This window comes from Chiloscyllium plagiosum, unplaced genomic scaffold, assembly GCF_037043375.1.
Source record: "Chiloscyllium plagiosum isolate Xiang-an unplaced genomic scaffold, Cpla_swu_hap1 HiC_scaffold_27, whole genome shotgun sequence".
Taxonomy (NCBI): domain Eukaryota; kingdom Metazoa; phylum Chordata; class Chondrichthyes; order Orectolobiformes; family Hemiscylliidae; genus Chiloscyllium; species Chiloscyllium plagiosum.
The window spans coordinates 80438053-80459808 of NW_028270165.1; the positions used below are offsets into that span (position 1 = coordinate 80438053).

Consider the following 21756-nt stretch of genomic DNA (forward strand, 5'->3'; position numbering starts at 1 on the left):
GACTTTAAAGATGTTCTGGGATTTACATATTAATGAACCAAAACCTGCAACCCATCCTAAAAGATGAAAGACAGAACAACAATTTAGGTTTGTTCAATATATCCTATCAGTCGCATGACACTGTGATCTTTTGCTATACAATCGGTGTATTATTCCTCGGCCAACAGCTACCGAAGGAGCAGCACTCTGAAAGCTAGTGCTTCCAAATAAACCTGTTGGAGTGTAACCTGGTGTTGTGTGATTTTTAACTTTATCTACCCCAGTCCAACACCGGCACCTCCACACTGTTTTCAGTGAATGCAGCCCACATCTCCCGCTGCTGCCAGTAAACTATACAATGCTGATGAAACGGTGCAGTACCTGCACTTCTGAAAAATTTACAACTTCTAACGATACTAGCTACTCATTCACTGCTCCATCTGATACATGGCATTGGAAACTTAGTGCAGGAGGCTGAAATGAAATGAGCAGCTTTAAACCAAAAACCTCTTGGAGCTCAAAGCCTTCAATGAGAGTCTGAGCCCGGCGATAAGTTCAGGTAACCTTTATTGTGACCCAACGTTGTTACAGCTTCAGATCCCCCCCCCTCCCAGCATAAAGGTGTAGAAAAAGTAGCTGCTTTTTAAATAGCTTAAGGTCAAAGCGTGCACCCCCACCCCACAGCACCTCACCTTCTTTACTATGGTCACCACCGAGTTGTCAGTTTGTAATTGGATCCTTGGTACAGCCTTAACTGTAGGAGTATTGCCTCACTCAGCAATTTCAACCCATACCCTGTAAACAAGTAAGTCTTTCCCCACTCAATGACCAGTGGCAGTGGTGGGCAATGAAGAGTCAACCATGCTGTTGTGGGTCTAGAGTTATGTGTAGGCCAGACCGGGTAAAGGATGTAGCTGGGACGACTGAGTGAATCCTTCCCCACAACAGCAGTGTCCTTCCCTAAAAAGGGATGAGAGTGAATCAGATGGGTGATGTCCCCCAAACAATCATTTCTTCATTAGGTTCTGAACTCCAGATTTCTGACCGAAATCCAATTCCACCATCCGCCACGGCGGGATTCAAACCTGGCAGTACCTGGAACTGGGTTGATAGTCCAGTCAATAAGGCAATTGGCTATCCCTCCTTTAATCCCCCTGCGGTGGCACATGAACTCGCTGGTGCCTCCGCAGATGGGAAGCGCGGGTAAAGCCCTTCTCACACTGAGAGCAGGTGAACTGCCTCTCCCCAGTGTGCGCCTGCCGGTGAGTCAGCAGGATGGAGGAATTGCTGAAGGCCTTCCCACACTCAGTGCAGAAGAACGGCCTCTCTCCGGTGTGCCCCTGCCTGTGCGCCAGCAGGGTGGAGGCCTGGTAAAGCCCTTCCCACACTCGGGGCAGCTGAAGGGCCTCTCCTCTGTGTGGACCCGCTGGTGCCACACCAGTTCAGAGGAATTGCTGAAGGCCTTCCTGCATTCGGGGCAGCTGAAGGGCCTCTCCCTGGTGTGGACCTGCTGGTGCCTCACCAGGTCGGAGGCATAGCTGAAGCCCTTTCCGCACTCGGGGCAGGTGAATGGCTTCTCCCCAGTATGACTGCGCTAAGGAGTCTCCAATATAGAAGGGACACGGAAGCCTTTTCTGCAGTCGCCACACTTCCACGGTTTCTGCATGGGGCGGGATCCATTGGGTTTCTCCATCGCCGAAGCTTCAGCTGCACACAAACGCATGTACAGCCCCTCCCTGCCATGAATTCCTCTTTCCAAGCCGTATAACTGCTTCAGGTTCCACAATCAGTGCGCTGCAACAGTAGGATCTCTCATCCAGTCCCATTGATGCTGAAGACGTGCTCCAACAGGAACCAAAAGGCTTTGCTCCTTCTCACAGAATCTCAGTCAAAAATTGTTGCAGTCCTGATGGATTGAGTGACTGTCGTTCATTGTCGAAGTGAGGACTGCAGAAGCTGGAGAGTCAGAGTTGAACAGTGCGGCGCTGGAAAAGTACAACAGGTCCGGCAGCATCCGAGGAGCAGGAAAGTTGATGTTTCGGGCATCAGCCCTTCATCTGTTGATTTTGAAACTTCCGTCTTCAGATCATCAAATGCTTTGTAAAAAGAGATTACAAAAGTCATGACTGTCAGTGCAAGGTAGAAATTCAGAACAAGCAATTCGACTTTCTGCAGAACATTCTTTTCTTTTGTTATTCCACACTGAAAATTGAAAGCACCATCCCACTCTCTCTCTCTCTCCCCCTCTGTTCTCACACCGCTCTAACTAATTCTCCTGAAGGTGTGGATTCAGGATCTTACAGGGGCAGAACAGCAAAAACCTCAAGAGTGACATCTCTCTGAATTTTGGATAACTCCACTGCTGAGAGTGAGCAGGTCTGATTTTGGAAAGCACAAAAAATAGTGTCAGTTCAGGGTGAACCTGCAATGCAAGTTCTTGAGGAACAACCAAACATGAAGTGGTTAACATCCCTGGAAAGGAGAGAGCAAAATGTGACATCAAAGGCACTAACACCGACACCAGGGAGAAACTGAACATACAGATGTGGCAAGCCAGAGTCAGAGATATACAGCATGGAAACAGTCCAACTCGTCGATGCCAACCAGATATTCTAAATTAATCTAGACCCGTTTACCAGCATTTGGCCCACATCCCTCTAAACCCTTCCATTTTATATTTCCATCCAGATGCCTTTCAAATGTCATAATTGTACAAGCATCCACCATTTCCTCTGGCAGCTCATTCCTTACACGCACCACTCTCTTAATGAAAGAGTGAATTTAGCACAGTGAATCCATCTTACCCATAGTGCCCAGGGGTGTGTAGGTTAAGTTAGCACGGCCAATCCATGCTAACCTGCACATCCCTGGGCACTATGAGTAAGTTAGCACAGCCAATCCACCCTAACCTGCACATCCCTCGACGATATGGGTAACTGAACACAGCCAATCCACCTGAACCCATCCAAAACAGAACACTATGGGTCATTTAACATGGCGAATCCACCCCAACATGGACAAAGTTACATATAACACAATACCAGGTTACAGTCCAACAAGTTTATTTTGAAGCACCGGCTTTCGGAGTGCTGCATCTTATTCAGTTGGTTGTGGAGTACAAGATCATAAGACACAGAATTTATGGAAAAACATTACAGTGTCCTGCCACTGAAATTATATACTGAACAAACCTGGATTGTTAAGTCTTTCATCTTTTAGAATGGGTTGCAGGTATCAATAATATGCAAGTCCCAGAACTTCCTGTCAGGCTCCTTCTCGAGATAACTTAAGGTTTTAAGAAAAGGTGACATCTCAGCTCAGATAATGCATGAAAGGAGTGAGGTCAGAGTCTGTCTGTATCCCAATCTTGAGTCAGCCCGCTTCGATTTGCAAAGTGGAATTTACAAAATATGACATGTATTGGCTGCCTGCATTGACTGCCAGCACATTGTATAACTCTAAATGCACAGTCATAGATGGACAGCATGGAAACAGACCCTTCAGTCCAACTCATCCATGACGACCAGATATCCCAACCCAATCAAGTCCCACCTGCCAGCAACTTGCCCATATCCCTCAAAACTCCTTCCTATTCACATGCCCATCCAGACTAGCTTCCACCACTTCCTCTGGTGGCTCATTCCATACACATGCCACCCCCTGAGTGAAGAAGTTGCCTCTTAGGTCCCTTTCACCCTAAACCTATGCCTTCTAGTTCTGGACTCCCCCACCCCTGGGGAAAGACTTTGTCCATTTATCCTATCCAAGCCCCTCATGATTTTATAAATCTCTGTAAGATCACCCCTTAGCCTCTGACGGTCCAGGGAAAACAGCCCTAGCCTATTCAACTCTCCCTATAGCTCAAATCTTCCAATCCTAGCAACATCCTTGTAAATCTTTTCTGAACCCTTTCAAGTTTCACAACATCTTTCCGATAGGAAGGAGACCAGAATTGCACGTAATATTCCAACAGTGGCCTAACCAATGTCCTGTGCAGCCGCAACATGACCTCCCAATTCCTGTACTCAATACTCTGACTATTCAAGGAAAGCAGACCAAATGCCTTCTTCACTGTCCAATCACTATCCTTTTCTTAACTACCTGCGACTCCACTTTCAAGGAGCTATGAAACTGCACTCCAAGACCTCTTTGTTCAGCAACACTCTCTAGGACCTTACCATAAAGTGTATAAGTACTGCTAAGATTTGCTTTCCCAAAATGCAGCACCTCACATTTATCTGAATTCAACTCCATCTGCCACCTCTCAGCCCATTGGCCCATCTGATCAAGATCTCGTTGTAATCTGAGGTAACCTTCTTCGCTGTCCACTACACCTCCAATTTTAGTGTCATCAGCAAACTTATAGCTATACCTCTTATGCTCACATCCAAATCATTTATATAAATGATGAAAAGTAGTGGACCCAGCACAGATCCTTGTGGCACTCCACTGGTCATAGGCCTTCAGTCTGAAAAACAACCCTCCACCACCACCTTCTACCTTTGAGCCAGTTCTGTATCCAAATGGCATATTCTCCCTGTATTCCACGAGATCTAACCTTGCTCACCAGTCTCCCATGGGGAACCTTGTCGAACACCTTACTGAAGTCCATATAGATCACATCTATTTTCTGCCCTCATCAGTTCCCTTTGTTAGTTCTTCAAAAAACTCATTCAAGTTTGTGAGACATGATTTCCCACACGTAAAGCCATGTTGACTATCCCGAATCGGTCCTTGCCTTTCCAATATATGTACATCTTGTCCCTCAGTTGGATTCCCTCCAACAACACCGACGTCTGGATCACTGGTCTATAGTTCCGTGGCTTGTCTTTACCACCTTTCTTTAACAGTGGCACAACGTTAATTAACCTCCAGTCTTCCGACACCTCACCTGTGACTATCAATGATACAAATATCTCAGCAAGAGGCCCAGCAATCACTTCTCTAGATTCCCACAGAGTTCTCGGGTACACTTGATCAGGTCCTGGGGATTTATCCACTTTTATTCATTTCAAGGCATCCAGCACTTGCTCCTCTGTAATATGGACATTTTTCAAGATGTCACCATCTATTTCCCTACATTCTATATCTTCCATGTCCTTTTCCACAGTAAACTCTGATGCAAAATACCCGTTTGGTATCTCCCCCATCTCCAGCGGTTCCACACAAAGGCCACCTTGCTCATTTTTGAGGGGCCCTATTCTCTCCCTACTTATTCTTTTGTCCTTAATGTATTTGTAAAAACCCTTTGGATTCTCCTTAACTCTAGTTGCCAAAGCTATCTCATGTCCCCTGTTTTCCCCTCCTGATTTCTCTCTTAAGTATACTCCTACTGCCTTTATAATGTAAGGCTTCACTCGATCTGTCCTGTCTATACCTGACAAATGCTTCCTTCATTTTCTGAACCAAACCCTCAATTTCTCCAGTCATCCAGGATTCCCTATATCTACCAGCCTTTCCTTTCACCCTAATAAGAATATACTTTCTCTGGACTCTAGTTATCACAATTCTGAAGGCTTCCCATTTTCCAGCCATCCCTTTACCTGCAAACATTGGCGCACAATCAGCTTTTGAAAGTTCTTGCCTAATTTGTCAAATTTGTCCTTCCTCCAATTTAGAATTTTTGAGCAAAACAGAATGTATCTGCAAATGTAATGCTGCAAATTCAAATTCATCCCCATGGAGAGTGTGGTTCTATGTGTGTAATAGAGAAACCCTGTTTCCATGCTGTATATCCATATGTCTATTTGATAACAGATGCTTTATTTCTGTTGGTGCAAGTATGGTTGTAAATCATAGCTGGATATTAATAGTTAGATCTAAGGGAGAGAGAGAATTCCTCAAGTAGAGCACTGTCAGAATCCTGGGAGACCCCTACTTCAGATTTACTTGGACTGGTTGACAGTCTGGGAGATTATGGATTGGGTCTCGATTGACTAAATGTTTTATTTTTCCCGAACGTGTAAAAGGTGGCGTTAAAGCTTCAGCAGAAATCCAGCAGAGCTGAGAACAGACCAACATCTTACGCTGTGGGAACAGGGAGATCAACAGAGGACAAAGAAATCCGGACCTGAAATCCAAGCTGACACCAGACTACCCTGTGATCAGTGCTTTGATGAGCAGCACCAACCCTTTACCTTTACTGAGCTTCCCATTTGACTACCCCCTCAATATTCAGCATCCAGTCCTTGCCATCCTGAAGCCATGTCCCTGTAAGGAGTCTCAGATCATAATTACTCTCTTCAATGTATTCAGTCAATTCATTCACTTCTGTTACAATGCAGCTCACATTCAGTTTTAAGTTTCAGTTTTTGTGATCTTCTGAATCCAGTTTTGATTGCTGGTATATTTACTCTCCTTGTCCCTTTCTATCATTCTCTGATGTTGATTTCCACATCACGACATTGCTCATCAGCCTTGATTTGGATTGGCCAGGCTAAATTGCTCATCGTGTCCAGGGATGTGCAGGTTATTTGGGTTAGCCATGGGAAATGCAGGGTTATAGGTTCATAGTAATAGAAGCAGGAGTCAGCCATTTTGCCTGTCCTGCCTGCTCTGCCATTCATTAAGATTATGGCTGATCTATCCATCATCTCAGCTCCTCCTCCCTGCAGTGTCCCAACTATCCTTAATTCCCCAATTATGCATAAACCCATCTAAGTGTGTCTTGAATATACTTAACGAAGCTGCCTTCTCTGCTTCCTTGGGCAGAGACTTCCATAGTTTCACTACTCTCCAGGAAAAGCAGTTCCTCCTCATCTCTGTCCTAAATCTACTTCCCCTCATCTTGGAGCCTAGTCTCATCTACCAGCAGAAATGACTGGATAGGGTAGGGTTTCATCCCCACAGTGCAATGAATTCCCACTTTCCACCAAATCCCAGATGTACTCACTCACTCACTCAGTTGCTGTCTCACAAATGAAAGATTTCATTGTAACTTCTTCTGCTCTGAGTAAGGGAAAACATTTTTGAAAGCTGCTCTGAAAGTCCAGTCTTCACAACAACACTTCTGCTTTCACTGAAGATGATTAAAGTCATACAGCACAGAAACAGACCCTTTGGCCCAACTCACCATGCCAACTATATATCACAAAGTAATCTAGTCCCATTTGCCAGCATTTGACTCATCCCTCTAAATCCTTCCTATTCAAGTACCCATCCAGTAGCTTTTCAATGTTGTCATTGTACCAGCCTCCCCACTTCCTCTGGCAGTTCGTTCCATGCACGTTCCACCTTCTGTCTGAAAATATGTTGCCCCTCAGGTCCCTTTCCAGACTCACCTTAAATTTCTGCCCCTTTAGTTCTGGGCTCCCCTACCATGGAGAAAAGACCTTGGGTATTCACCCTATCCATGCCCCTTATAAACTTCTTTAAACGTTACCACTCAGCCTCTGATGCTCCAAAGAAAATATCTCCCTGGCCTATTCAGCCTCTTCCTGCAGCTCAAACCCTCCAAATCTGGCAACAGCCTTCTAAATATTTTCTGACCCCTCTCAAAGTTTCATAACATCTTTCCTACATCAGAGAGACCAGAATTGAATGCAGTATTCCAAAAACCAATGTCCTGTACGTCGCAAAATGATCTCCCAGTTCCTATACTGAATGCTCTGGCCAATAAAGGAAAGTATACCAAATACCTTGTTCAGTATACTGTCTTTGTAAGACTCCACCTTCAAGGAACTATGAACCTGCACTCTAAGGTCTCTTTGTTCTGCGACACTCCCCTTAACTGTGTCAGTCCTGCCTGGATTGCTGGACCAAAATGCAACATCTCACATTTCTCTGAATTAAACCCCATCTGCTACTCCTTGGCCCATCCGATCAATTCTAATTTATGCTAAACTCTCTTTCCTCTCTTATTCCCTCGAAGCTGAAAATCTCTGTCCCACATACTCTCCCTCCATTCTCTCATTGCTGAACCTAATCCCTGCTGTACCTCATCCTGAAGGGTCTGTTTCATGCTGATTAACAGGCCCACACTCAGGGGGATCTAATGGAAACATACAGAATACTGAATGGCCTGGACAGAGTAGACTTTCAGAGGATGTTTCCATTGGTAGGAGAGACTAGGACCAGAGGGCACAGCCTTCGAGAAAAGGGAGGGTGTTTTAGAACGCAGGTAAGGAGATACTTCTTCAGTGAAAGAGTGGTGAATCTGTGGAATTCATTTCTACAGAAGGTTGTAGAGACCAGGTCACTGAGGATATTTAAGACTGAGGTAGATAGGTTCCTGAGTATCATGGGGATGGAGAGTTCCAGGGAGAGCGCGGGAGAATGGGGTTGAGAAACCTATCAGCCACGATTGAATGGTATGAACAGATCTGATGGGCTGAATGGCCTAATTTCTGCTCCTATGTCTTATGGTCTCTTGCTGTCCTGGCCACAGTGAGAGAATTGGGACCAGGAGTTGGCCATTTGGTCTTTCGAGCTTGCACAAGCATTGAACAGATCATAACTGAATATGGATCTACTTACATCTAGGTGAATAGGCTGGAACTTTTTCACTGGAACTTAGGAGGTTGAGAGGTGACCTTATTGAGGTTTATAAAATCACGAGGGGCATAGATGAGGTCAATATCAGCTGTTGTTTCAAGAATAGGGAGCAATCTTTTTAAGGTGAGAGGAGAAAATTTTTAAGAAGACATGAGGAGCACATTTTTTTGTTTAAGAGCGTGGAGTGTGTGTCAAATGAATGCCCAGAGGAAGTAGTGAATGCAGGTACAGTAACAACATTTAAAATAAATTTGAATAAGTTTCAGAAGGGTATGGGCCAAACATTGACATGTGGGACTAGTTTAGTTTGTGAATATAGTCAGCATGGACTAGTTGGACTGAAGGGTCTGTTTCTGTGCTGTACGACTCTGTAACTGTTCTATATTGGTCTTAAAACCATTTTCTTGTCTTCCCCCAAAACCATCCACTTCTTTGTTCATCAAAGTCAAATAACTCAGCCTTAAATACATTCTATGACCGGCCTAACTGCTGAAAGACATCCACACTTCTGAACTCAATTCCTCTTGCTAATATATCACTTGCTTTGCTCATTGCTTGCTGTACCTGTCTGACAACTGGCAGTAACTGGTTTCGAAAGACGCTGAGGCCCCTTTGTCCATCCACACATCTTTCCTGATGAAGAGCTCGTGCCCGAAACGTCGACTCTCCTCCTCAGTTGCTGCCTTACCTGCTGTGGTTTGCCAGCGCCACACTTTTCAACTCTGATCTCCAGCATCTCACTTTCGCCAGATCTCAACATATCACTACATAAACAATGCACCTCCTTTCTGCTATTTTTTTACATACATCAAAGGCTATACCTTTACATTGTGGCACTCCGTTTGCAAAGTGAGACACATACCTGGATCAACTTTTCCAGAGTCTGTCCCCTCCCTCGATTCACTCTTTCCTTTCAGTTGCTACAAATCAATAATTGAACCCCAGAATGAAAAGAAAATGGAAAACGTGGTGACAAAAACACTATTATACTCACAAATTTTAGACAGAGGAAGGAATTTATAGTCTGGGGTGAGGTTTAATCTTCATTCAGTGACAAAAGAGCAGCATCAGCGGCTTCAGAGCTCACGGTCCAACTTCCGCATTTCGACAACGGCCGACTCTGATTGGCAGGAGGACCAGACTCCTTCGGATCCTCCAAGGTTCTCCATTGGTCCATGGAAAGGAGCTCGTGCCCGTTTTCTGCGGACACCCAGGAGTATGCGCAATACAGTGCTGACACCGGCAGACATGCGCAGTGCTTACTGACACCGTGGAGCATGCTCAGTATGCTCTGTCACGATGCTGGTATTACTGACAAATTTTAGAGTTAAAAATCACAAAACATCTGGTTGTAGTCCAACAGGCTTATTTGGAAGCACGGGTTTTTGGAGCGCTGCTCCTTTATCAGGCGGTTGTGGAGTATAACATGGTAACACAGAATTTATGATCTTCTGATCTTATACTCCACAACCGCCTGATGAAGGAGCCACGCTCCGAAAGCTAAGTGTTTCTAAACAAGCCGATTGGACTGTAACCTGGTGTTGTGTGATTTTTAACTTTGTACACCCCAGCCCAACACGGGCACCTCCAGATCATGACAAATTTCAAGTGTCCAAATGCGAATACGAGAGAAAAATGCCAACACCATTTTTTTACCGAAATGTGTTTTTTTTCGCCTGTGCCTCGACGTTTTATTCCTTTTGCATTTTGTCTGGCTGCTCAACGTTCCTGCCTTTACCCTAGGGTAGACGTATTCCAAAACTAGAGGGTATAGGTTTTGGGTGAGGAGGAAAGATTTGAAGAGATTCAAAAGACTCCGCATAGAACATTCACCCCCTACAGAGCGAAAGTGACGACTGTAGATGCTGGAGATTAGGGTCGAGAGTGTGTGCTGAAAAAGCACAGCAGGTCAGGCAGCGTGCGAGGAGTAGGAGAATCGACGTTTCCGGCAAAATCCTTCATCAGGAAATAGCTATGTGGAATTGCACAGCTGTAGCATAATCGAGTGGGTCTGCATGGGATGCTGCTGGGAAGGTCGGTGTGAATGGCCTGGAGGGATGATGTGATTCCACTGCCTTAGCCACGCGTATATTGAGAAATGATTGCCCCAAGTCTGCTGTGGGAGGAGTGGGTTCGTTCGTGGGACACTGATACCAGTTCTGGGGAAGGTAGGATTGTGCTGTCTCTCTCTACACACTCTGCCCCCCGTCCATTTTCTCCCCACCCACTGCCCCCTTCCCATTCTCTCTCCTCACACTGCACCCCCATTCTCTCCCCAAAACCCTCTGAACCCCAGTCCTTCTCTACTTCCCAACCTCTGTCCCCCTCTCCATTTCTCTCCCTTCTCCACCCCCACCAGCGCCTCTCCCCGTCCTTTCTGGTGCATCAACCCTCTTTGATCGCTGTATCAAACCATTTTAAGGAGAGAGAGAGAATGGGTGGTGATGATTCTACCTTGGAAACAGGGTGTGCGAGAAATGACTGATATTTAAAATTGAGAATAGCTAAAATCATATATTCAGAAACGTTGTTAAAGTCTAGAAGAATGTTCTTTTTTAAAAAAAACAAGCTGCAGAAATCTTTCTGAAACTTGCATTGATCTATGCACAGTTCGGCCACAACCAAGGACAGGCTGAAAGAGTGAATGAGTGAATAAAAGGCAAGTCCCACCTCGCCCATGAGGAGAAAGTGAGAACTGCAGATGCTGGAGGTCAGAGTCGAGAGTGTGGTGTTGAAAAAGCACAGCAGGTCAGGCAGCATCCAAGGAGCAGGAGAATCAACGTTTCAAACAAAAGTCCTTCACCTTGCCCTCTCCAGTGTGTGTTGTGAAACTGCTTAATCATTTCTAGTGGCCGAGCAGAGGCTGATAACAAGTTTGGAACACACGAGAATGACCTCAGCTGAGACTTTGGATTCATGTCTCACTACAGGAGACCCAGCTACACAATACACACACAAACTCTCTCTCTCTCTCTCTCTCACACACACACACACACGCACACACAAGTATTCACACGGTCGTGCAGACCCTCTCTGATAGACAGGCTCTCTCTCAGACACACATTGATACACCCCTCACACTCACATCCATGCACACACCTTCTCACACAATTATGCTCCATCACACGCACACTTTACCCAGCATGCACAAGCACACACACAGACGCTCTGTCTCATGCATGCACTCACACATAGAAGTCTTTGGGGTGAATTGCATTTGCAGGATTATATATTTGGAAGTAGAACCAGTCTGACTCAAGACTGGGATACAGAAAGACTCTAACCTCACAGCTCTCATGCATTATCTGACCTGAGGTGTCACCTCCCTTTATAAAACATTAAGTTACCTGGAGAATGTAACTAAAAAGAAGTTCTGGGATTTACAGATTAATGAACCGAAATCTGCAACCCATTTTAGAAGATGAAAGACTTAACAGGTTTCTTCAATATATCATTTATGTTGCATGACACTATAATCTTTTACTATATATTCTGTGTCTTACCATCCTACTCAACAGCTACCTGATGACGGAACAGCGCTCCAAAACCTAGTGCTTCCAAATAAACCTGTTGGACTATACCCTGGTGTTTGTGTCATTTTAAAACTTTGTTTCCAGTGAATACAGCCCACACCTCCCACTGTTGCCAGTAAACTTTGCAATGCCAATAAAACAATAAACCTGCAGTCCTGAAAAATTTACAATTTCGAACAATACTAGCTACTCATTCACTGCTCCTTCTGAGACACGACATTGGAAACTCGGTGCTGGTGGCTGAAAGAAATGAGAAGCTGTTGGATCTCACAGCTTTCAATGAGAGTTTAAGCCTGACGGTAAGTTCAGGTAACCTTTTCTGTGACCCAACTTTGTCACAGCTTCAGATCTCCACATCACAAGGCGTACAAAAAGTAGCTTTTCTTTATAAAAAAAAGCACCTCAAGCTCAAGGTGCACACACTCACCCCCACTCCCCCCACCACACTTTCTTTATTATTGGTCAGTTGAGTTGTCCCTTTGTAACTGGATCCTTCGTACAGCCGGGTAAAGCATGCAGCTGGGACGACTGAGTGAATCCTTTCCCGCAACGGCAGTTTCCATCACTGAAAAGGACATGAGTGAATCAGGTGGATTTTTGCCCTCTGAAAATGGTTTCATCCTTAGATTCTGAAGTTCAGATTACTAACCGAATCCCAATTCTGCCATCTGCCATGACGGGATTCGAACCTGAGAGTCCCCAGAGCGGGGTTGTTAGCGGCGCTCGGCCATCGCTCCTTCCATCCCCCTGCGATGGCACGTGAACGTGCTGGTGCCTCGCCAGGTGGGAGGAGCAGGTGAAGCCCTCCCGGCACTGACAGCAGGTGAACGACCTCTCTCCGGTGTGGACCCACTGGTGGGTCAGCAGTGCAGCTGACTGAGTGAACTCCCTTCCGTACATGGGGCACGTGAATGGCTTCTCTCCCTTGTGGACCCACTCGTGCGTCTCCAGATGGCTGATCCGACTGAACCCCTTCCTGCACACCGAGCAGGTGAATGGCCTCTTCCCGCTGTGAATACGCCTGTGGGTTTCCAGCACGGATGGGGAAGGGAATCGTTTCCCTCAGCCCCCACATTTCCACAGTTTCCCCATTGGGGGAGCTTTCCTTGTGTTGGTCTGGGTTTGAAATTACAATCAGAACGGGGACATAGTCTATCCCCACCGTGAGGGATGAGACTTTGATTCCCCCAGCTGAGTAAATGGTGTGAAGCACTTTTCACAGTCAGCGCACTGAATCTCCCTCACTCGGTGTCTCAGTATTCTTCCTGCCGCACCAGTGTCCAAAATCTTTCAAGCAAACAAAAGCAACCATGTCTTCTTGATTGGAATGGCTGCTGATATTCAAGTCCCAATGAATCAAGTGGCTCTGTCAGAAGTTGATGTATCATTTGTTTTCAGATTTCTTTCGGCACGTCTTCCTGCAAAAAAAAATCACAAAATAAGTGATCATTGGCGGGACACTTAAACGAACATAACATAGGTGGCAGTTCCCGTAGTTTGCCAGATGCCTGCTGATCACATAATACCCAGCACACAGAAACCTGAAATCCCTCATGCAGCCAGATAGGCTTAGGTGTGTTTAGAGGAAAACTTCATTCAAATCTAATCTAATCTAATCTTCAACTAAATACGTGTACACATATATATCAATATGCCAATCCTTTCAATGCGGCTCAGTTCCATGAGAAACTACACTTTTAATTGTGAACATGAGGAAAAAAGCAATCATTTTCCATCGTGCAAACTGCATACGTGCCAAACTGAGGGAATACACAAGGAAAATACCTAAAAGAGAGATAGAAAGTATTTGAGCACCTTTGCAGAATCTGCTCCCTCTCTGGATTCACTCCAGTTGCTACAAGTAAACCTCCCTGGGGGTCAGGCAGCCCTGCATCGGGAAGCACTGGGATGGTCAACTACGACCAGTTTACATGGAGAACACATTTCCACATTAAATAGCCTCGAGGCAAACTTCCCTTCCTTCCACTTAAAGTTCAAGACCCCTCAAAGCGAAATTCCCCAGGTAAGTTTGGAAGAATTTCTTCCAGGTGTTCACTAATCATTTCTATGAGCACTTTGTTAAAGTTTGAATATTGCGAGTTTTGATAATTAGTGATTCTGAGCGAAATCACAATTCGAAAAACAGAATGTGGGAATTTAGAGAGAGTTTATTTTTGCACATCGACGATATGTCTGCACAACAGCATATGACACGGCAGCAGTGAAGATCTTTTGACGTCATTCTCAAACGTGCCTGCCACACGCCAGATGAAAAGCTGAATACTTCTCTGGAAAAACTGCCGAGCAATGCAGGAGAATGGCACAACGCGTGCGTGTTGGGACCATAACCCAAAAGAAAAACCATTCTCCCCTATTCATTCAATGTCGTCTTTAGCAGCTTTCCCGTATAACGGTGCTCTGTTCTGCACCTTGCCTTCTCATCCGCTTCCCAAAAAATCAAGTCTCCGAACTTGATTTGTGCAAAATGCCCCATTTATTTTCTCAAAAAGCACCGTCGTGAAACGAGGTTGGGCTGCCTGGAGAACGAATGGAGCAGAAAACAGGCAAGTGAAATGGTGTCGACCCAGCAGAGCGAAGGTGGGCCGCATGGCGTCTATTCAGAGTGAAATCACAGTTCGACCAACAGAATGTTGGAAGTTAGAAAAAGTTTATATTTACACAGCCTCCATACGTCTGCGCAACACCATATAAGACGACAGCAGTGGAGATCTTTGACAACAGTCTCGTCAGACGAAAGGCTGAAGGGACCTGTGGAAAACGGTGCTGCACCTTGCCTTCTCATATGCTTCCCAAAAAACTTCGACGTAAATATTTCACATTGATATATTGGCCCAATGTGCACAGTTGAGATGACACACTCGTGGAGGTCTGCGGGGTCTTCTCCTGTTCTCTGTACCCCATGTTGAGGAGGGCAATGCTTGTCACTGGTCACTCCGGTGTCAGAGAAAAGTTTAGAAAGAAAACGGTTTAATTTTCTGCCAGTAGAGAGGGCCCGGTTCCTGGGGACTGGCAAACGGCAGCTGAGAGACAGAATGAGAAGCAGCTGTTCATAGAGTCATAGAGATGTACAGCATGGAAACAGACCCTTCGGTCCAACCCGTCCATGCCGACCAGATATCCCACCCCAATCTAGTCCCACCTGCCAGCATCCGGCCCATATCCCTCCAGACCCTTCCTATTCATATATCCATCCAAACGCCTCTTAAATGTTGCAATTGTACCAGCCTCCGCCACTTTCTCTGGCAGCTCATTCCATGCACGCACCACCCTCTGCGTGAAAATGTTGCCCCTTAGGTCTCTTTTATATCTTTCTCCTCTCACTCTAAATCTATGCCCTCTAGTTCTTGACTCCCCGACCCCAGGGAAAAACTATTTATCCTATTTGCCTATTTATCCTATCCATGCCCCTCATAATTTTGTAAACCTCCATAAAGTCACCCTTCAGCCTCCGACGTTGCAGAGAAAACAGGCCCAGTCTGTTCAATGTCAAATATACTTCAGTCTGAGCAAGACTCAGCTGGTTCAAGAGGTAAAGCGGGGGATGGGGCGCAGGCACTGTTGCTGTCTGGCTCGTTGGTCTAGGGGTATGATTCTCGCCTTGGGTCTTCGTCGACGCAGATTTGCGAGAGATCCCGGGTTCAAATCCCGGACGAGCCCGCGTTTCATGACTTGTGCAAAAGTGCCGCTTCCATTTTCTCAAAAAGCACCTTCGTTAAACGAGGTTGGGCTCCCTGGAGAACCAATGGGACAGAAAGCAGCGAAGTGAAATGATTGGAAATAGCGTTGAATAGGTTGACGTGAGTGTTGCGGTGTTTGAGGGATGTCAGCGATGAGGGTGGATTGGAAATTTGGGACAGCTCTCTTCGGAGAACCGAAGTTTGAAATCTGGCCCCATTGAAGCTTTCCAAGTTACGCGAAGTCGAGACAGAGAAAGTAATGTCGTCAAAATGCTCCCACGCCTGAAAGGATCGGCAACGATTCGGCGGAGTTTTAAAGTCAAAAGGTAAAGAACCAAAAGTGACATTAGGGGGAACGCTTTCGTACAGGGAGTGGTTGGGGTCAGTAAATCCCTAACTGACACTGACAACGAGGCAGATTCAATAGACACAAACGGGAATTCGGTGGTCATGTTTAAAGTAAAAATGTGCAGAATGACATGGAGAAGGCAAGAGAATGATACGAATAGAGACCCACGTTTACTTACTGTGTCATGCTGACTATGCCTAATCAATTCTTGCCTTTCCAAATACATGTAAATCCTATCTCTCAGGATACTCTCCAAAAACTTGCCCATCACGGATGTCAGGCCCACCGGTCTCTGGTTCCCTGGCTTTTCCTTACCACTTTCCTTAAATAGTGGCACCACGTTAGCCACCCTCTAGCCTTCTGGCACCTCACCTGTGACTATTGATGATACAAATATCTCAGTGAGAGGCCCAGCAATCACTTCCCTAGTTTCCCACAGAGTTCTAGGGTACTCCTGATCAGGTCATTGGGATTTATCTACTTCTGTGCATTTCAAGATATCCAGCAATTTCTCATTTGTAATATGGACATTTTTTCAACATGTCAACATCTACTTTCTCACATTCTATATCTTCTATGCCCTTCTCCACAGTAAACACTGATGCACAATATCCGTTCAGTATCCCCTCCCCATCTACTGCAGCTCCAGGGGCCCTATTCTCTCCCTTGTTATCCTTTTGTCCTTTCTGTATTTATAAAAACCCTTTGGATTCTCCTTAACTCTATTTGCCAAAGCTATCTCATCTCCCCTTTTTGCCCTCATGATTTCTCTCTTAAGTATGCTCGTACTGCCTTTATACTCTAAGGATTCACTCGATCTCTCTGTCTATACCTGACATATGCTTTCTTGTTTGTCTTAACCAAACTGTCAATTTTTCTAGTCATCCAGTATTCCCCAACCTACCAGCCTTTCCTTTCACCCTAACAGGAATATAGTTAAAAATCACGCAACACCAGGTTATAGTCCAACAGGTTTAATTGGAAGCACTAACTTTCGGATCGACGCTCCTTCATCAGGTGATTCATCAGGAGGCAATCGCCTGATGAAGGAGAGTCGCTCCGAAAGCTAGTGTACTTACAATTAAACCTGTTGGACTATAACCTGGTGTTGTGTGATTTTTAACTTTGTACACCCCAGTCCGACAGCGGCATCTCCAAATCATGACTAACCGGAATATACTGCGTCTGGACTCTTGTTATCTCATATTTGAAGGCTTCCCATTTTCCAGCAGTCCTTTAACCTGCGAACATCTGCCCCCAATCAGCTTTTGAAAGATCTTGCCTAATTCCTGACTCTTCCTCCAATTTAGAAGTTCAACGTTTAGATATGATATATTATTTTCAATCACTATTCTAATGTTAATAGAATTATGGTTGCTGACCCTTAGGTTTTGCACCCTCGCCAGTATGTACATACACATTCTGAATTAGAAAATGTCCTTGTTCACACTTAACAAATTCCTCTATTTGGCAGATAGTAAATGGGCAGGAGTTATACCTTGGGTCCACTCTTCCTTCATTCCCATCAACCGTAACCCCATTCCCACCCCAATAGTCCAACGGCACTTTCCCCTGCAACTACCGAATGTGTGACAACAGCCCATTTACCTGCTCCCTCCTCATTATCCAAGGGCCCAAACTTACCTTCCAGGTGAAGCGGCACTTTTCCCGCACTACCCACAACCGAGTCTACTGCATTTGCTGCTCACAATGTGGTCTCATCTACAATGGGAAAACGAAGCATAAACTGGATGACTGCTGCACAGAATATCTACGCTCTGCCCGCAAAAAAGACCCTGAGCTTCCAGTTGCTTGCCAATTCCACACCCCACCCTGTTCCCTGGCTAACATCTCTGTCTCAGGTTTGCTGTATTGTCCCAGCAAAGCTCAGCACCAGCAGAACGAAGAGCAACGAATATTTCACTTGGGGAGCATACATCCCTCCGGTCCCAATATCGAATTCAATAATTCTAGGGCCTGAACTCCATAGTATCCTCGTCCCCATCACGCACACCAAGCCTTGTTATCACATAGTCTGTCATTCCACACTACTAAGCCACGAACAGTCTCTATTCACAGTTATTCACCCTCCCACGCAGATCGTTATCAACTCCTTTTTCTGTCCAACCGTTCTTCCTTCGCTTTGGGCTCCGTCCTGATCTCCGCCTTCCTCCCACAATATCTCTTGCATATAAACCGACATTTTCCCAATCACCATCAGTTCTGTGGAAGGGTCACCAGCAACTCTGATATACAGCATCCGCAATTCTTTCAGATTTTTATTGAGAGAGTTGGAAATTGTTTCGAGAGACAGAAAGAGAAGGGGGAGAAACAGAACAGACATGAACTGTTGATCTCCGTTGTGACTCATAACGTAAAATCATTGTAGTGCGATCACTTCCCTGAAGCATGAATAGAGACCCCGTGTCATCCGGGAGCTTGTGGCGCAACGGAAGCGCGTCTGACTCCAAATCAGGAGGTTGCGTGTTCAAATCACGTCAGGGTCACTAAAAGCAGCTTCTTGTATTTCAAACTAAGACAGGAGTCAGTTCACACCGGCTATCTGTTAAGCCGAATCTTTCGATCGCACGTGTAGCTTTGCTGTCAGTTTGATTTGTGAACATTGTGTCAGGGAGGTGGTGTGCCCATTGTTTGGGTAAATGCTCAGCTCCCCGCAATGTGAGAAGTAAAACACAAACTGTTCATCACGCGATTTAAACACAGCCGCTTCGTTCAGTTGGTGACAGCGCGGTGTGAATAATATTATACCAACATTTTTACAACGTAACCTACAGATTACCAGCTTTGTGTTTCAATCTATCAGGAGGTCCCAGCTCGTCCTGTTATAGCAGAGTGACAGCGAGTTCAGATATAAATGTTTCCCACTAACAGCAAATCGTTTCCTCTCACTCAGCCCTTCACAAGCTTGTCTCCACAGCTGGGTCATCGTGGCCCGTGTATCAGTACGGGATAGTAATCTGCATCTACTGACTGGAAGCACAGCAAATTGGAGTGCTGGTGGGACTATCACACAGAAGAAAACGGCTTCGACCTATCAACTGGATCGGTCCCAATGCGCAACTCCGCTCACCTCAACTGAATAACTGTAAACAAATTACTCCGTGATTCAAAGGAATACTCGGTTTTGAATCTGCATTGTGTCATGTACTTTCGAGAATGATGTCAAAACACCTTCATTGCTGTGATGGAGTATCCTGTTGGGCAGAATATATCCGTTGCCAAATTTCCTACGTTCTGTTGGTCCAACTCCGATTTCACTCAGAATCACAAAATGTGTGACAGCGCAGACTGAGGCTACGCAGCCCACCTTAGCTCTGCTGGTTCAACACAATATGTAAATAAGCGTCTCATTCTGTCGCCTTCTCCCTGTAAATCTGCACATTGTCACATTGAACATGCCCACCGAATTCCCTTTTGTGTCCATTGAATCTGCCTCTTTGCCACTGTCAGACAGTGACTTACTGACCCCACTCCCTGTGCGAAAACGGTCTTCCTAATGTCACTTTTACTTATTTTCCTGATGACTTTAAATCTCTGTCAAATCGTTCTCGATCTTTTCAGGGATGGGAACATTTTCACTGCATTATTTCCTCTGTCTAAAACCCTCATGACGTGGAAAACTTCAATCAGACCAGCTTTCAGCCCTCTGTTCTCCAAAGAGAGCTGCCTCAAACTTTCAAATCTCCCTTCATTGCTGACAATCGTCAAGGCGGTGATATTCACGTTAACCTGTTCAGCGCCGTCTGCAATCACTTCACTTCCCCGCTTCCTGAAGTGTCACCCTCAGAATTGAGTGTAATACAGGTGGAGGATTCATTCAGACTCGGATTGCGCGGGCGGAAAATCTGCAATACTTGTTCTCACTTTGAACAAGTGTTTCCGTTCACCGTGTTCACTGCAATGGCAGCTCTGCGCCGTCCCGAATTCAGGCAGTCCGATCTTATTTAACGAAGCATTGGGCATTTTTACTCAGGTCAATTTAAGAAAGAATGGTTCGCCTGGGATTGGAACTCGGGATCTCTCACACGGCTGCATTCGCTAGAAGACCCAAAGCTAGAATCCCCAAAGCTAGAATCATATCCCAGACTAACGAGCCACCAGCTATTGGTGCAGCCACCTCCTAAAGCAGCTGAGACTTGCTCAGTACGAAATTCATTGTACATTGCTCCCAGAATTGCAAGCAGGGAAGAGTTTCAAGAACATCTGCTTCTCAATCTGTCTCCCTGCTCCCAGGACGCTGCTGTTTGTCCCGTCCCCAGGGACCGGGCTCTCTCCACTGGTGGATAATTGAACCATTTTGTTTCTACTTGCAAGCTGTGCTGGTGGAAGAAGGAGCCCACTCGCTCTTCTGCTCTCTCTCTCACTAGTACCTGAGACAGGATAAGTCAGTTACAGAAATGCGTAGGAAATGGGCAACTTTGAAATTGTTCCAAAGGTCCTGTTAACGGAGAGACAGAAAGATGCTGTGCTGTCGGGACAGAGAGAAATGGACACCCAGAGACTCTTCCTTCAGGTAAATTGGTATGAGTGCAATTTTGTGCAGCCTGCTTGGTGTTCAGAATTTGTCTTGACAAAACAAGCCTGCAGAAAGTCTTTTGTTACACGGCTGTTGGTTTCTTTACTGCAGGAATTGGACAAAAACAGTATGTGTTTCAACTTCACCGGTTCATTGCCATCTGAGAGAAGAGGTTTCACACTTGAGATCAGAACACACCAACAGAGAACAGGACAAGACAACTCTGAACTCCACAAGGGTGCCAGAGCAACTGTGTAAATTTGACTTTTGTATCGATGTGACATATTGAGCTCAGATACACGAAGTTTTGGGAAGCAGATGACAAGGTAAGGGAGAGAGCAGAGCGACGTTATACGAGGAAACTGCTAAAGACGACACTGAGTAAATAGGAGAAAATGGTTTCGCCTTTGGGTTCTGATCCCAACATGCACCCGCTGTGCCATTCTCCTGCATTGCTTGGCAGCTTTCCCGAGTATTCAGTGAAAAGTATTCAGCTTTTCATCTGGCGTGTGACTTGCACGTTTGAGAATGACATCAAAAGACCTTCACTGCTGTAGTGTCATGTGCTGTTGTGCAGACATGTCGCCGATGTGCAAATATAAACTCAGAGAGCAATGTACACTCGAGACTCTGAGCCAGCTGAAACTTGGTCAGTGTGAAGTACATTTCACATTGCTCCAAGAATTGCAAGCAGCAAAGCGTTTCCAGAACATCTGCTTGTTATTCTGTTCCCGGGGCGCTGATGTTTGTCTCATCCCCAGGAACTGGACTCTCTCCACTGGCCGATAATTAAACCATTTTGTTTCTACTTGCAAGTTGTTCTGTGGGGACGGAAGAACCCATTCGCTCTTCTGCTCTCTCTCTCAATCCCTTGAGGTGAGAGGTATCACTTACTCTAATGCGTGGGAAGTGAGTAACTTTGATTGTGAATTTCCTCCAAAGGTCTGTTATCGGAGAGATAGAAAGATGCTGTGCTGGCGGGGCAGAGAGAAATGGACACCGAAGACTCTTCCCTCAAGTAAATTCATATGAGTACATTGTTGTGCAGCCTGCTTGGTGTTCAGAATTCGTCTTCACGGAGCAGTCTTACAGAAGGTCTCTCGCAAAGTGGGCATCGCTTTCTTTGCTGCGACCGCGCAGCAGTTAACATCTGAGCCCCAAGTGTCC

The 21756-nt window shown here is 45.6% G+C and overlaps 2 non-coding genes across 2 annotated transcripts; both read left to right on the forward strand.

Annotated features, from left to right (window-relative positions):
• Window positions 1–15593: 15593 nt before the first annotated feature.
• On the forward strand, window positions 15594–15683 carry trnap-ugg (transfer RNA proline (anticodon UGG)). Its single transcript is given in 2 exon segments — window positions 15594–15629; window positions 15648–15683. It is a non-coding gene; the product is annotated as a tRNA-Pro (tRNA).
• Window positions 15684–18487: 2804 nt separating this feature from the next.
• Window positions 18488–18559, forward strand: trnaw-cca (transfer RNA tryptophan (anticodon CCA)). Its single transcript has one exon. It is a non-coding gene; the product is annotated as a tRNA-Trp (tRNA).
• The last annotated feature ends 3197 nt before the right edge of the window (window positions 18560–21756 follow it).